We start from the raw sequence: 13,795 nt of genomic DNA, 5'->3' as shown, positions 1-13,795 counted from the left end.
GATGCATGCGACATATAAATAAAATGCAAAGCATAAAATAAATCCTAGTATGGCCTTTCTAAAATAGAAAATCTAATTAACTATTACATATTCGGAAACCAACTCCATTGGTCCCTTGAACTTTGGTTTTGGCACGCATCTCGAGGTAACACCGTCTTTATGTATCGTCTTCCTTGAGTGACACCGTCTTCAAGGAACTCCGAAATAAATAAATTACAAAACAAATTACATAATTTCCTATTATACATTTGTAATTAAAATAAAATAAATCTATTAAATTAAAAAACGGTGATACGAGATCACAATAAATTACAACCGAATCGATATTCCCATACATTTCGGGTAATACCAATTAAAAACTAAGGCCATATTAAGTAAAATTACATAATTCAAAATTACATAAAATAAAATTATGACAATCATAAATAAAATGCAGCATTATAATATGTATGAACATGCCCAATTTTATGCTAAATCGCCTTTAAGGAGCCAATATCGTATATTAAACGGTTTTTACAGATTTGCGTGATTTAACGTTTTATAATCACAATAATTACATAAATTCATATTTATGCACAAGTTAATTACCCTAACCAGCTTAGGACTCAAAATTAGTCTCCACTAACCATTTGACTATAATTAACTTATATTTCTAAAAATTGTTCATTAGTGGAGTCAAAATTACTATAAAAAGCTATAAACTTCAAATAAATCACAAAAATTTCAAATAAATTCAAAATTCAAAATTTAAACTCATGAACATTCTAGAAAAATACCATGACACTCATTATGTTCAAAAATTTAGGTTAAAATTTCGAAATATTTATCGGAAAAACTATGTTGCGGTTTATCGTATTTATCAATTATAATCACAAAAACATGAGAAAAAATTATATTCATCAACTTTTCAATTTTAGATCTGAAAAAGATAATAAAATGCAACATGTGACATTTTTCCTTAGTCATGAAGTATGTTTTAGCAATTATTCACTAATTAAGTCACTATTTATGCTATTTTTCATCAAAAATTCATAAATCATGCATGAAGCCTTCATTATAGCCTCTTATTTTACACACATCTTGTAAAATTGCATGTGACAACATACCAAATTTATATGACCAGATTCAAAATTTATCTCATATTAACCCATTTTTCATTTAAAATCGATTTTTATCATGAAAAATCCATATTTCGAGCATAAGAACTCCAAAAATTATGAAAATTTACAGGTCATCTAAAAATAATATATGTGAGAAAATATCCAAAAACCACTGTAAAATTCGAAGTTTAGCTAATTTTAGTCCGAAAATGACATTTTAATCATAAAATCACATTTTTAATGCCATTAATATATAAGATGAACAATAAAAATCCATAAATTAACCAAAATATCCTAAATACATTTTAGGATCAGAAACTTTAACATGCATAAATTATTTCGTGATATATCATAATAACACAAATTTACAAGTTTTATATGTTAATCGTATAACTCGGAAAAACTATAACCGATTTGCATGCAAACAACCAAGGCTCATGATACCGCTTGTTAGAAATAATTATCTCTTTACTATACATATTCATATATGTGATGATTTAATTTAGTCATAAAATTAAATGTTGATCTTATGCATGCAAATAATAATAAAATAAAGGAAGAAATCATCATCTTACATTGAAGATTTCGGATTATTTGGGCACAAGTGAGTTCTCCTACTCACTTGTTCTTGAGCTTCCTTAAATGGATGAACAAGGATTCATGTAGAGAATCCCTCCCAAGGATTAATACCCAAAGTAACAACTTAATAAAATTAATATTATTATTACTAGAACAATATCAATTTTGTATAAAATTGACCAAAAATATTTTGTTCTCTCAATAATTTCGGTTAAGAGAGAGGGAGAAGGAGGAAGATTTTATCTCACTAAAAACTCTTATTTTTAGATGATGAATGAATAAAAATAATACACTAATATTTTGATAGTGTATATTAGGTAAAATAAGAAGAAAAACCCATGGTTTTTCTCTTTTCAAAACCGGGTGGAAGGGGGGAGGTTTTTATGCCCAATGCATGATCAAAGTGCTCTTCACAATAACCACTAGGTTTGCATGGCTACGTTTAGGTAAAATGATTATGCTTACCACTCACATAATTAACATAATATTTTCCTAATCCTCCCCATTATTTCGGTTATTATAGATAAAATGGACTCCATTTTATCTTTGTCAATTTGTCAATTTGTCACATGTCACATGTCATGTAAAATTGTTATGTATTTTTAACATATTAAAAATCAACGCATTAATAAAAATACGTCAGATACAAAATCGACTTAGTAATTCATAATTACTTGTACCAAAATAATTTACCAGTTATAAATGACAACATCTTGTATTTATAATAATTTATTCATTCAAATGTAATTGTTTCCTTAAACAATAATTTCATCTACGCAATAAAACAATTCGATTACTTAGACCGTATCTTATTTAATCAAATTACAATGAGACACGTAAATATTACTTCCAAAATCGTCCGTCAATTTTAAGTAATTTAATTAACCCGTATCGTCATACGATCAATTAAATGATCAATTAAGAGTGTTACCCTTTAGGTATGACCTAAGGGGATCCACTGATCACCACCGTCGCACGACAGTAATGTCAAACTCTAGTCAGCCAATCATTACCGATATGTGTGGACCAGTTGACAGTAAAATATTACTTCCCAATAGTATTCTTTAAAATGAGACTTAAACATGTGATCATCATGATCGACAGTTGTGATCGCATTGTTGTCGGAGGACACATATTCCAACAGTCTCCCACTTGTCCTCGACAAGTGTGCGTCACCAATTCTCTTGTCCTATTAATATCTCCCACTCAATGCAAGGTGTCTTTCAGGTTGTACTTGGAAGTGATCATATCGAGAGTCGTTTCCTCGATCTGGAGAATAACTGATTGACCGGATTTATCTACCATAGATATCTTCCGAGCGTGGCCACGCATTACCAGTTCATTACTCCTCGAGTGGCCCTGAGATATTGTTATAACCCTGACTAGGGGTGGACAATTCCTATCGCACTCATTCCCTTCGACTAGCCAAAGCCATCATAACCCAAAATATGCCCAATTGACCCCATTTACGAAGGTCGTAGTAACACAAATCAAAGTTAATCTGAAACTGTGCCATCTTAGGCGAATAGTCTTTAGTCAAAAGAATCGACTCATTAGAATACTATAGTAGCTCTCGCCACGACCAGGCTATATAAATTTGCCAGAACTCTATAAGCGGTCATAAGGCCCGACAAAGTGTTCCTAACAGTCTGCCTATGTGATCGACTAGTCATTCTCATATGACTCCATGGCACTTGAACTTGCCATCAATCGCATCACACTCTAGTCACTTCGAGACGTAACCTTATATAAGTAACTATGGGCGAATACAATGCTAATCCGTGTTCACTTTAACGGGGTTCAATTGTCTCTACAACCCGTTTGGATGTAACAAAGTATAAGGTGAGTTAATAATAACTCAAACGACGAATGTCGACATCACATTCGGGTAGTCAATACGGCATTACAACCTAGTGATCCATATCGCAAGTGTATTAACACTTGTTGATTGTGATAGAAGTTTTGACATACCATTTGTCCATGTGTTCAAACTTCTTTTATCGCATTTTTCCTTTACATTCATGTTATCTCTCATAGCATGAACCTCACCAAGTGCACATATAGGTTCCCAACCTTGGTTTGGGTTCTTTATCTTGAAAGAACTACCCTGTCGATTATCACATAACCAATGAATTTGTGGTGAATGATATAACTTGCACTGATCAAGTACTCCACCCACTCACAATACACTAGGTAAATGTTTTGCAGAGTCTTGCAACAATTGTCAAGATGATTAGCCTAGCACTTCTCACAAGTCCTAGCATATTAGAAAATATTAGTTTTGAGTAACTTCTTACTTCAACTTAGTATCTTTCCAAACTTCTTATTTCTTCTTTTAGCTTGAAAAGCTTAGGATTATCATAAATCCTTACGCGTGTTCGGATTTTAATATGTGCAACCTCTTGACACATAACAGAGTGTTCTGTCCAACACTGAAATCGCTCATCGGATTCTCCTCGAGAATACATGACGATTCTTTTATGGCTTGCCAATGAATCATCATGCTCTTATGCATATGATTTATTATTGGACATGTGCATGATTATTCTAATGGCGGAAACATTAGTAACTTTTAATCATGTCATCAACTATTTTTAGGTTCAATGAACGACCATAACAGCTAATGGAAATTCCATTTTCATTGACATGAATAACCTATGTTTCTCGTTGATTCGATGTGTATATCTCAATACTTATCCAACATCTCATGATGTGATTGGATTCATCATAGTCCATTTTCATCCAGAATTGAAAACTCAAATACTTCTTTGTGAAAGAAAGTATTAGATCATCATTCTCAATGAGTAATGAGTTATTAACTTTTACAAGATGATTGCTCCCACTAAATTCCATGTCTTCACATGATAATTTTCAACTCCCACTTAATTCCACATGTTTCGTAATTGACTACTCAATTGAAACATTTCAAGAATTGAAATATATTTTGCTGTGCTAAGTTATTAAGATAAAACCATATATGTTCCCATCATATCCTTTCAAAATACCTATTTTGAAGAGGTCTCATCTTAACCTTATGGAAAGAGATTTTAGTCTCGAACTCATTCATTTTATAATGATGCGTAGCAATGTCATTATTTAAATATGAATAATATCTAATACACGTCCTTCAAAATACCCTTTTCGGGAGGAGGTTTAACCATTTCATTTTCATAATGAGGTTAAGTAATGACATTAGCGTGGTTAATACTTAACTTAGCTATTGTGGATATCGGTATATCAATCCTTGCAACTTCTAGTCATAAATCTCATTTTTTTTCTAGGATGTAACTTTGATTCATTTAGGCTCTTAAGTAAATATCAATATTGAAACTATTGGTCAAAAAAATATCATAAACTAGTCAATTAAGACTTTACATTAGTCATTCTTCTTCCAAAACTATCTTTTGGTCTCCTCGTGTAGTTATCTTGAGAACATATTCTTTTGATTACTTCACTTGGTCTCTTTTGTCATGTAGATCTATTCGAGACCATAGATCTTATCTATTCGTGTATACTATATAAATAGATATACCTTTATTCAAATCATTCTTCCTTGCGTAGATCTCATTTACACAAATTTTTCTTGGTGTTCTTTGTGTTTTAATTTTTCTCCCACTCTATCTTTAGAATGAATACACTAGAGATTCAAAGATAGCTTATGAGACACAAATAATGATGTTGAAGTATAAGGAGGACTATCTCATAGGTTGACTACTTGTTTTGGATTTGATAAGTGTACTTGGTGATTGACATTCCTTTAAGAGAGTTCATCAACTCAATATCACTTTATAATTGATCATATACAAGCCTTAAGCTTGTGGACATATAATGAATCCCATTATTATAGTTGTCTATTAGATCGCTTTAAATGAATGATCATATGTTTCTATGAGCAAGCGGATAAAGACGAATTTTAGAACAAGGGTAAAATACGATAAAACGGGTGACTTGGGTTGCAAACCAAGCCACCATTATCCAAAATACAACCATTATCCAAAATACATTTTCATGTCGAACACGGAAATCAAAAGGTTCTAAAATCTGAAACATAAATTAAAATAAGACAATAAAAAGCCAAGCTTCATGGAAGCTACTCCTAGCTTCTCGATGGTTTCTCAAGCTTGCTTTTCTTTTCCCTTGTCTTTTGGTGGAGGCCCTATTTACAATAAAAAGGGGATACATTATCACAACTTTGTATCACAATACCATAGTTGAATTAGAAACATAAAAGAAAGGATAGTCATTTACCTACTGGAGTGTTCTTTCCAGCTTTAGTGTCACCAAGGTATTTGGAATAATTTCTTTTCCAATGTCCAACACCATTACAATAATGACATTTATCAGGAGGACCCTTCTTCATCTTGGAGGTGCTAGCTTCATAAGTCTTAGCTTTGGTGAAAGTGGGAGCTTGCTTCTTACCCTTCTTCCCATTCTTCTTGAACTTCCCCTTGCTTTTGGTGCTAATGTTAAGCACATCCTTAGGTGGGTTAACATTTAACCCCATGTCTCTTTCCGCTTGCACAAGTAACTTGTGCAACTCTTCAAGAGACACGTCCTTGTCTTGCATGTTAAAATTCACCCGGAATTGAACATACGCTTTGACTTTGGATAAGGAGTGTAGAATCCTATCTACAATGAGTTCTTTGGGGATTTCAACCTTTTGAATCTTCAAGGTCTCGACTAGCTCCATCAATTTGAGCACGTGAGGGCTAACCTTTTGGCCCTCCTTAAAGTCAAGATCAAAGAATGCCGCGGCCGTCTCATATTGGACGATCCGCGGAGTTTGTGAAAACATTGTCACAAGCTTGGAGTAGATTTCATTAGCGGTGCCCATCTTAAAGGCTCTCCTTTGGAGATCCGCCTCCATCGCAAAGATCAACACATTTTTCATTGCGGTGGACTCCTTATGGTAAGCCTCATATGCTTCCCTAGTAGCGGCACTCGACCTAGCATTAGGTTCGGGTGGAGAGGCCTCGGTGAGGTAACGAAGCTTGTCGTCACCTTGGGCGGCTAATTTGAGTTGGGCATCCCAATCGGAGAAATTTGACCCATTCTTTTCAAGTTTACATCGATCCATGAAGGATCGGAGCCATGAAGTATTAGTGAGAGGTGTGGCGTTGGTGTTTGGAGTAGCCATTTGTTATGAGAAATAGAAGCGCTCTACAAAACAAAATATAGAAGGAATAAAACATATGTCGTTTTCATAATAATAATACTCGTAAAAATATTAATTTAAACAAGTTTTATTGCATTTATCTAGTGACCTCTACCCAACTTAGATAAATGATTCCAAGACCCAAATTCATATCAACTTAGGCACGAGGTAGCCGATGAAACCCTTATTAATATAACTCGGTGGATTAACTTTTAATAGATTCTACTTTTAGAACTCTTGGTCGATAAAATTACTCTAATGTTTATCTATAGCCCAGAACACATGCGACTGCGGTCACGAATACTTCCGTTGAGGTCAATCCAAATTTCGAATAAATGTGTCCATGATCCAAATTCACATTAACTTGGGCACGGGGTAGCCGATGAAACCCTCATCAACATAAATTCGGTGGATAGACATTTATCACCCACTTCCCCTACGTAACAAGGTTTGTACCCCGGGGTGGCCGAGTGCACTCTCTCGCGAAATAGGTTTTCATGGTTTCTACTATTTGGTAAGGCTATGTCTCAATTGATTGTTTTAGCGAGAGGTCATGTCAATTTATTATCTATCACGTTTAAGTGAACTAAAGCGGTGAACTATGATAATTCTAATTGACACGGTCGATATACTCGATTAAATGATAATGCATGTTTTAGTTATGGCGATTTAGCGATGCGTGCGACATATAAATAAAATGCAAAGCATAAAATAAATCCTAGTATGGCCTTCCTAAAATAGAAAATCTAATTAACTATTACATATTCGGAAACCAACTCCATTGGTCCCTTGAACTTCGGTTTTGGCACGCATCTCGAGGTAACACCGTCTTTATGTATCGTCTTCCTTGAGTGACACCGTCTTCAAGGAACTCCGAAATAAATAAATTACAAAACAAATTACATAATTTCTTATTATACATTTGTAATTAAAATAAAATAAATCTAGTAAATTAAAAAACGGTGATACGAGATCACAATAAATTACAACTGAATCGATATTCCCATACATTTCGGGTAATACCAATTAAAAACTAAGGCCATACTAAGTAAAATTACATAAAAAAAAATTATGACAATCATAAATAAAATGCAGCATTATAATATGTATGAACATGCCCAATTTTATGCTAAATCGCCTTTATGGAGCCAATATCGTATATTAAACGGTTTTTACCGATTTGCGTGATTTAACGTTTTATAATCACAATAATTACATAAATTCATATTTATGCACAAGTTAATTACCCTAACCAAATTAGGACTCAAAATTAGTCTCCACTAACCATTTGACTATAATTAACTTATATTTCTTAAAATTGTTCATTAGTGGAGTCAAAATTACTATAAAAAGCTATAAACTTCAAATAAATCACAAAAATTTTAAATAAATTTGAAATTTGAAATTTAAACTCATGAACATTCTGGAAAAATACCATGACACTCATAATGTTGAAAAACTTAGGTTAAAATTTCGAAATATTTATCGGAAAAACTATGTTGCGGTTTATCGGATTTATCAATTATAATCATAAAAACATGAGAAAAAATTATATTCATCAACTTTTCAATTTTAGATCTGAAAAAGATAATAAAATGCAACGTGTGACGTTTTTCCTTAGTCATGAAGTATGTTTTAGCAATTATTCACTAATTAAGTCACTATTTATGCTATTTTTCATCAAAAATTCATAAATCATGCATGAAGACTTCATTATAGCCTATTATTTTACACACATCTTTTAAAATTGCATGTGACAACATACTAAATTTATATGACCAGATTCGAAATTTATCTCATATTAACCCATTTTTTATTTAAAATCGATTTTTATCATGAAAAATCCATATTTCGAGCATAAGAACTCCAAAACTTATGAAAATTTACAGGTCATCTAAAAATAATATATGTGAAAACATATCCAAAAACCACAGTAAAATTCGAAGTTTAGCTAATTTTAGTCCGAAAATGACATTTTAATCATAAAATCACATTTTTAATGCCATTATTATATAAGATGAACAATAAAAATCCATAAATTAACCAAAATATCCTAAATACATTTTTGGATCAGAAACTTTAACATGCATAAATTATTTCGTTATATATCATAATAACAAAATTTACAAGTTTTATATGTTAATCGTATAACTCGGAAAAATTATAACCGATTTGCATGCAAACAACCAAGGCTCATGATACCGCTTGTTAGAAATCATTATCTCTTTACTATACATATTCATATATGTAATGATTTAATTTAGTCATAAAATTAAATGTTGATCTTATGCATCCAAACAATAATAAAATAAAGGAAGAAATCATCATCTTACATTGAAGATTTCAGATTATTTGGGCACAAGTGAGTTCTCCTACTCACTTCTTCTTGAGCTTCCTTAAATGGATGAACAAGGATTCAAGTAGAGAATACCTCCCAAGGATTAATACCCAAAGTAACAACTTAATAAAATTAATATTATTATTACTAGAACAATATTAATTTTGTATAAAATTGACCAAAAATATTTTGTTCTCTCAATAATTTTGGTTAAGAGAGAGGGAGAAGGAAGAAGATTTTATCTCACTAAAAACTCGTATTTTTAGATGATGAATGAATAAAAATAATACACTAATATTTTGATAGTGTATATTAGCTAAAATAAGAAGAAAAACCCATGGGTTTTCTCTTCTCAAAACCGGGTGGAAGGGGGGAGGTTTTTATGCCCAATGCATGATCAAAGTGCTCTTCACAATAATCACTAGGTTTGCATGGCTAGGTTTAGGTAAAATGATTATGCTTACCACTCACCTAATTAACATAATATTTTCCTAATCCTCCCCATTATTTCGGTTATTATAGATAAAATGGACTCCATTTTATCTTTGTCAATTTGTCAATTTGTCACATGTCACATGTCATGTAAAATTGTTATGTATTTTTAACATATTAAAAATCAACGCATTAATAAAAATACGTCATATACAAAATCGACTTAGTAATTCATAATTACTTGTACCAAAATAATTTACCAGTTATAAATGACAACATCTTGTATTTATAATAATTTATTCATTCAAATGTAATTGTTTCCTTAAACAATAATTTCATCTAAGCAATAAAACAATTCGATTACTTAGACCGTATCTTATTTAATCAAATTACAATGAGACACGTAAATATTACTTCCAAAATCGTCCGTCAATTTTAAGTAATTTAATTAACCCGTATCGTCATACGATCAATTAAATGATCAATTAAGAGTGTTACCCTTTAGGTATGACCTAAGGGGATCAACTGATCACCACCGTCGCACGACAGTAATGTCAAACTCTAGTCAGTCAATCATTACCGATATGTGTCGACCAGTTGACAGTAAAATATTACTTCCTAATTGTATTCTTTAAAATGAGACTTAAACATGTGATCATCATGATCGACAGTTGTGATCGCATTATTGTCGGAGGACACATATTCCAACACTATGTCCTCTCTTCTCATATTAATCTATCCTCGTGTTTAACCGGGAATAATCTCGTCTTTGACGTCATTTAACTTTTAGTAGACCAACCCCATTTTTGACCTAAGATTACCGGTTTGTAAACAAGTGACCCCTTGAACTTCTTCATTTCTTCAATTCTTTATTTCTTCTTCTTACCAACAAACAGTACAACACAGACAACACCTCACAACCAACACCCGGCACCCACTATCTACCACCACCCATCGCCCGATAACCCACATCCGACCACTCCAACTCGCCGTAAAATTGGCTTTCGTCCCTAAAAATGATCTTCCACCAACGAAATCGACCCTCACCTTCGGAGACACAATCAATTGGCCAAAAAATATAGTCTGGAATCGATCCTTATCCTCAAAAACACCATCCATCTCGGCACCAAAATTAGCCAGTGGTCTTGAGATCAACTTTTTTTAATCCAAATTAAGCCCATATATTCAAACGAAATCCAATTTTTAATTTGAATCACATAAGTTTTTTAAAAGGGAATGGGGATTTCAGGGGAATTAGGGTTTATGATTTTGATTTTTATGGGTTTTGTATTGTATATACCTTACCTTTAATGAAATTGAAGAAAAAATGAAATGAGGAAGGAAGAAATTATATATAGAGAAAATGAAGGAAGAAGAAGAAGAAGTGAAGGATGACAGAAGAAACAGTAGGAGAAATGGAAAAGAAGGTCGCGTATGTCATTATTCATGAGGTGGTGGAGTGGCGACGACGGGTGTGTGGGCTGGTGGTGAGGAGGTAGACGGCAGCGGTGTTGTCGTGTACAGGGAGTGTGCGGTTTACAACTAATGTCGGTGGCGGGTGTTGTGGGTGGTGGGTGCAGTCGGTGGTGGGAGTGTGTGGTGGCTGGTAGTGGAGTTGGAGAGAACTTTGGGGAATTGAAGTGTTGGGAGATAAGTTAATTAGATAGGTTAATTAGTTTTATATAAAGGGTAACCATATGTCTAGGTAACCCTTCCATCGGTGTACTACAAGTTAAATGACGTCAAAGATGAGATTATTCTCAGTTAATTACGAGGATAGATTAATATGAGAAGATGGGACATAGGATTGATTATTCCCATGAAATAACCTTTCTTATTAAATAATCCTATATGTAAACCTTATATTTTTTTCGTGTGCTTGGACTTTTTCTACTTGTTCGTTATGTATCGTTCTTTGTTCACTCATAGTTTGTTTACTAATATAATCGATATAGTTTCCTATATCAATATGCTACTGAAAGCGAAGCAACAAGACGGGTATGATACATGTGTCCGGTGAAACTTTGTGAATATATGCATAGAGGGCGAGAATGTGAAGATTATATTATACATGTTTGGAAGATTCAAGATGAAATGAATTACATCATTGGCGCGTTTCATGAGAGGTGATAATTTTATTTGTTTTTAATTTGTTATTTAAATAATATATGATTTATTGTTAATAGTAATTCCAATAAATGAACTTATATGTGTAGTAACCATTGGATGTTGATCGTTACATGCTTGGGGTTAAACACTATTTCTATTTTGGATTCGGATCGAAAAAATCCAAAGAGATTGGACATAAAAAAGAGACTCCAAAACGCTTGGTCAATACATTGCATTCAAGGCGGAAGGCGGAATTTCGCTAGAAAGAATAATAAACTCATCATCAAAGATGACATCTTGGTAAGTGAAATATGATATCTTTTATTATAACAACTAACTTTGAATTATATTACATTTTATATGTTACATAATTAATATCATAGTTTTTCTAAAAAATTTAGTGTCCTCAACAACCAATGGATTACGAGTGTGGTTATTATGTCATGAAGTGGATGTATAACATAACTTTTTACTTTTCGAGTAAAAAAGAACAAGAATTTGTGAAGGTATGTCTTATTTCCGTTATTGGTATTGATTTATTTATCTAATTGTTGATTTATATTCTTACTAATTGAGCTATTTGTTAACTATAGCTTATGGAGGAATCAAGCATGTCAAGTGGCGATATTTATGAGATCAAAGAAGAGTGGGCTACCAAATGTTTAGAGAACTTGTAGATTAGTTTATCAACTAAGGCGTGTGTCGTTATTCATACATTTGATACATCAAATTTGGTAATAATGATATTGATGTTATTTTTATGTTGGATGTGATGCGAGATTGATCGGTGTAAGTTTCTTGGTGGACTTCTGGTGATTGTTGTAAGTTTGTTGGTGGACTTGTGGTGGTGTTAGGAGTAATATAAATGTGGTTACATTTCTTTTGACAGGTCTCATTTTCTTCATATAATATTTGGAATTATGAAATTTATGGGGAGGTGCTGCTGAAATTTTCGTAGAAAATTAATTATTATTTTAAAAAATATAAATAATTTTTACGACGGTTCCTTTAGAAACGACGTGAAAAAAGCAAATATTTCAAAAATATTTCGCCTTTAATGACGGTTTTTTGCTAACAACCGACGTTATAATTACCTTTAATGGCGGTTCTGTAACAACAACCGCCGTTATGCTTATCTTTTACAACGGTTCTTTTTAAACAACCGTCGTTGTGCTTACCTATAGAGGTGCAATGCGATATTATTTAAATACCTATGGTGGCGGTTTTTCAAAGAATAACCGCCACTATATATGAGTTACAGTGGCGGTTCTTGTGTAAGAACCGTCGTTTTATTTAAGCTTATAATGGCGGTTTTATTTAAAAACCGCCACAATAAGTAAGCTATTGTGGCGGTTGTACAATCGCCGCAAAGTATAAACAACCCCATGATATACGGCGCACCCAAAATTTCTAAAAATCGCCACAAAAAGGCCATTTATGACCGCCACTATAAGGGGTTTTTCTACTAGTGTCCGGTTGCGACACGAGTTCTAAGACTACTCCGTCTAGGAACTCGACACTCTAACTAGAATGTTTACAAGACCAAGTTTCCTCAAACTGATTCTTTGAAAGAATTGAGAAGGACAACTTATTGGTACAAACGATTCTAGATGAGAGTACAATACTATGAAGTAACAGTGGTAATGACTGTGACTCTTTAAGACTTAGAAGATTTTAGTAAAGGAAAAAGTTTTGAGTTCTTAAAACTAATTTTGCAAAATACTTTGCTTTCTCAGGGGAAAGTCTTGCCTTGAAAGAGAAGGGAGGTGTTCCTTTTATAGAGGGAAAAACGAGAGGTAGCAAGCTATGGTTTTAATAAGTCAAGTCTTTTGGTCATGTGACAAAAGTATCGATCTTCAAATTAGCACCAAAAGGGCTTCCTTCTAAGAAGCATTAAGGAGAAAAGAAGGCCTGTAATTATCCTTAAGGGTCTTTTTATTTTTAGAAAGAACATGAATAAGACATTCACAAGAGGACAATTCTTGAGCATGGGAGGAAAGAGCCAAACTTTGTTTCATAAAAGCCAAAGAAAAGTTGTAGCATAAAAGAGAAAACCTTTTGAAGTGTAAATTACAATATCTT

The 13,795-nt window shown here is 32.9% G+C and overlaps 1 long non-coding RNA gene across 1 annotated transcript; it reads left to right on the top strand.

Moving 5' to 3' along the window:
- Positions 1–11,875: 11,875 nt before the first annotated feature.
- On the top strand, positions 11,876–12,483 carry LOC141594457 (uncharacterized). Its single transcript, XR_012522214.1, has 3 exons — positions 11,876–12,013; positions 12,115–12,219; positions 12,307–12,483. It is a non-coding gene; the product is annotated as an uncharacterized LOC141594457 (long non-coding RNA).
- Positions 12,484–13,795: the final 1,312 nt, after the last annotated feature.

This window comes from Silene latifolia, chromosome 8 (assembly GCF_048544455.1).
Source record: "Silene latifolia isolate original U9 population chromosome 8, ASM4854445v1, whole genome shotgun sequence".
NCBI lineage: Eukaryota > Viridiplantae > Streptophyta > Magnoliopsida > Caryophyllales > Caryophyllaceae > Silene > Silene latifolia.
The sequence above is the reverse complement of the archived record's forward strand: the minus strand, read 5'-3'. Positions and strand labels throughout refer to the sequence as shown.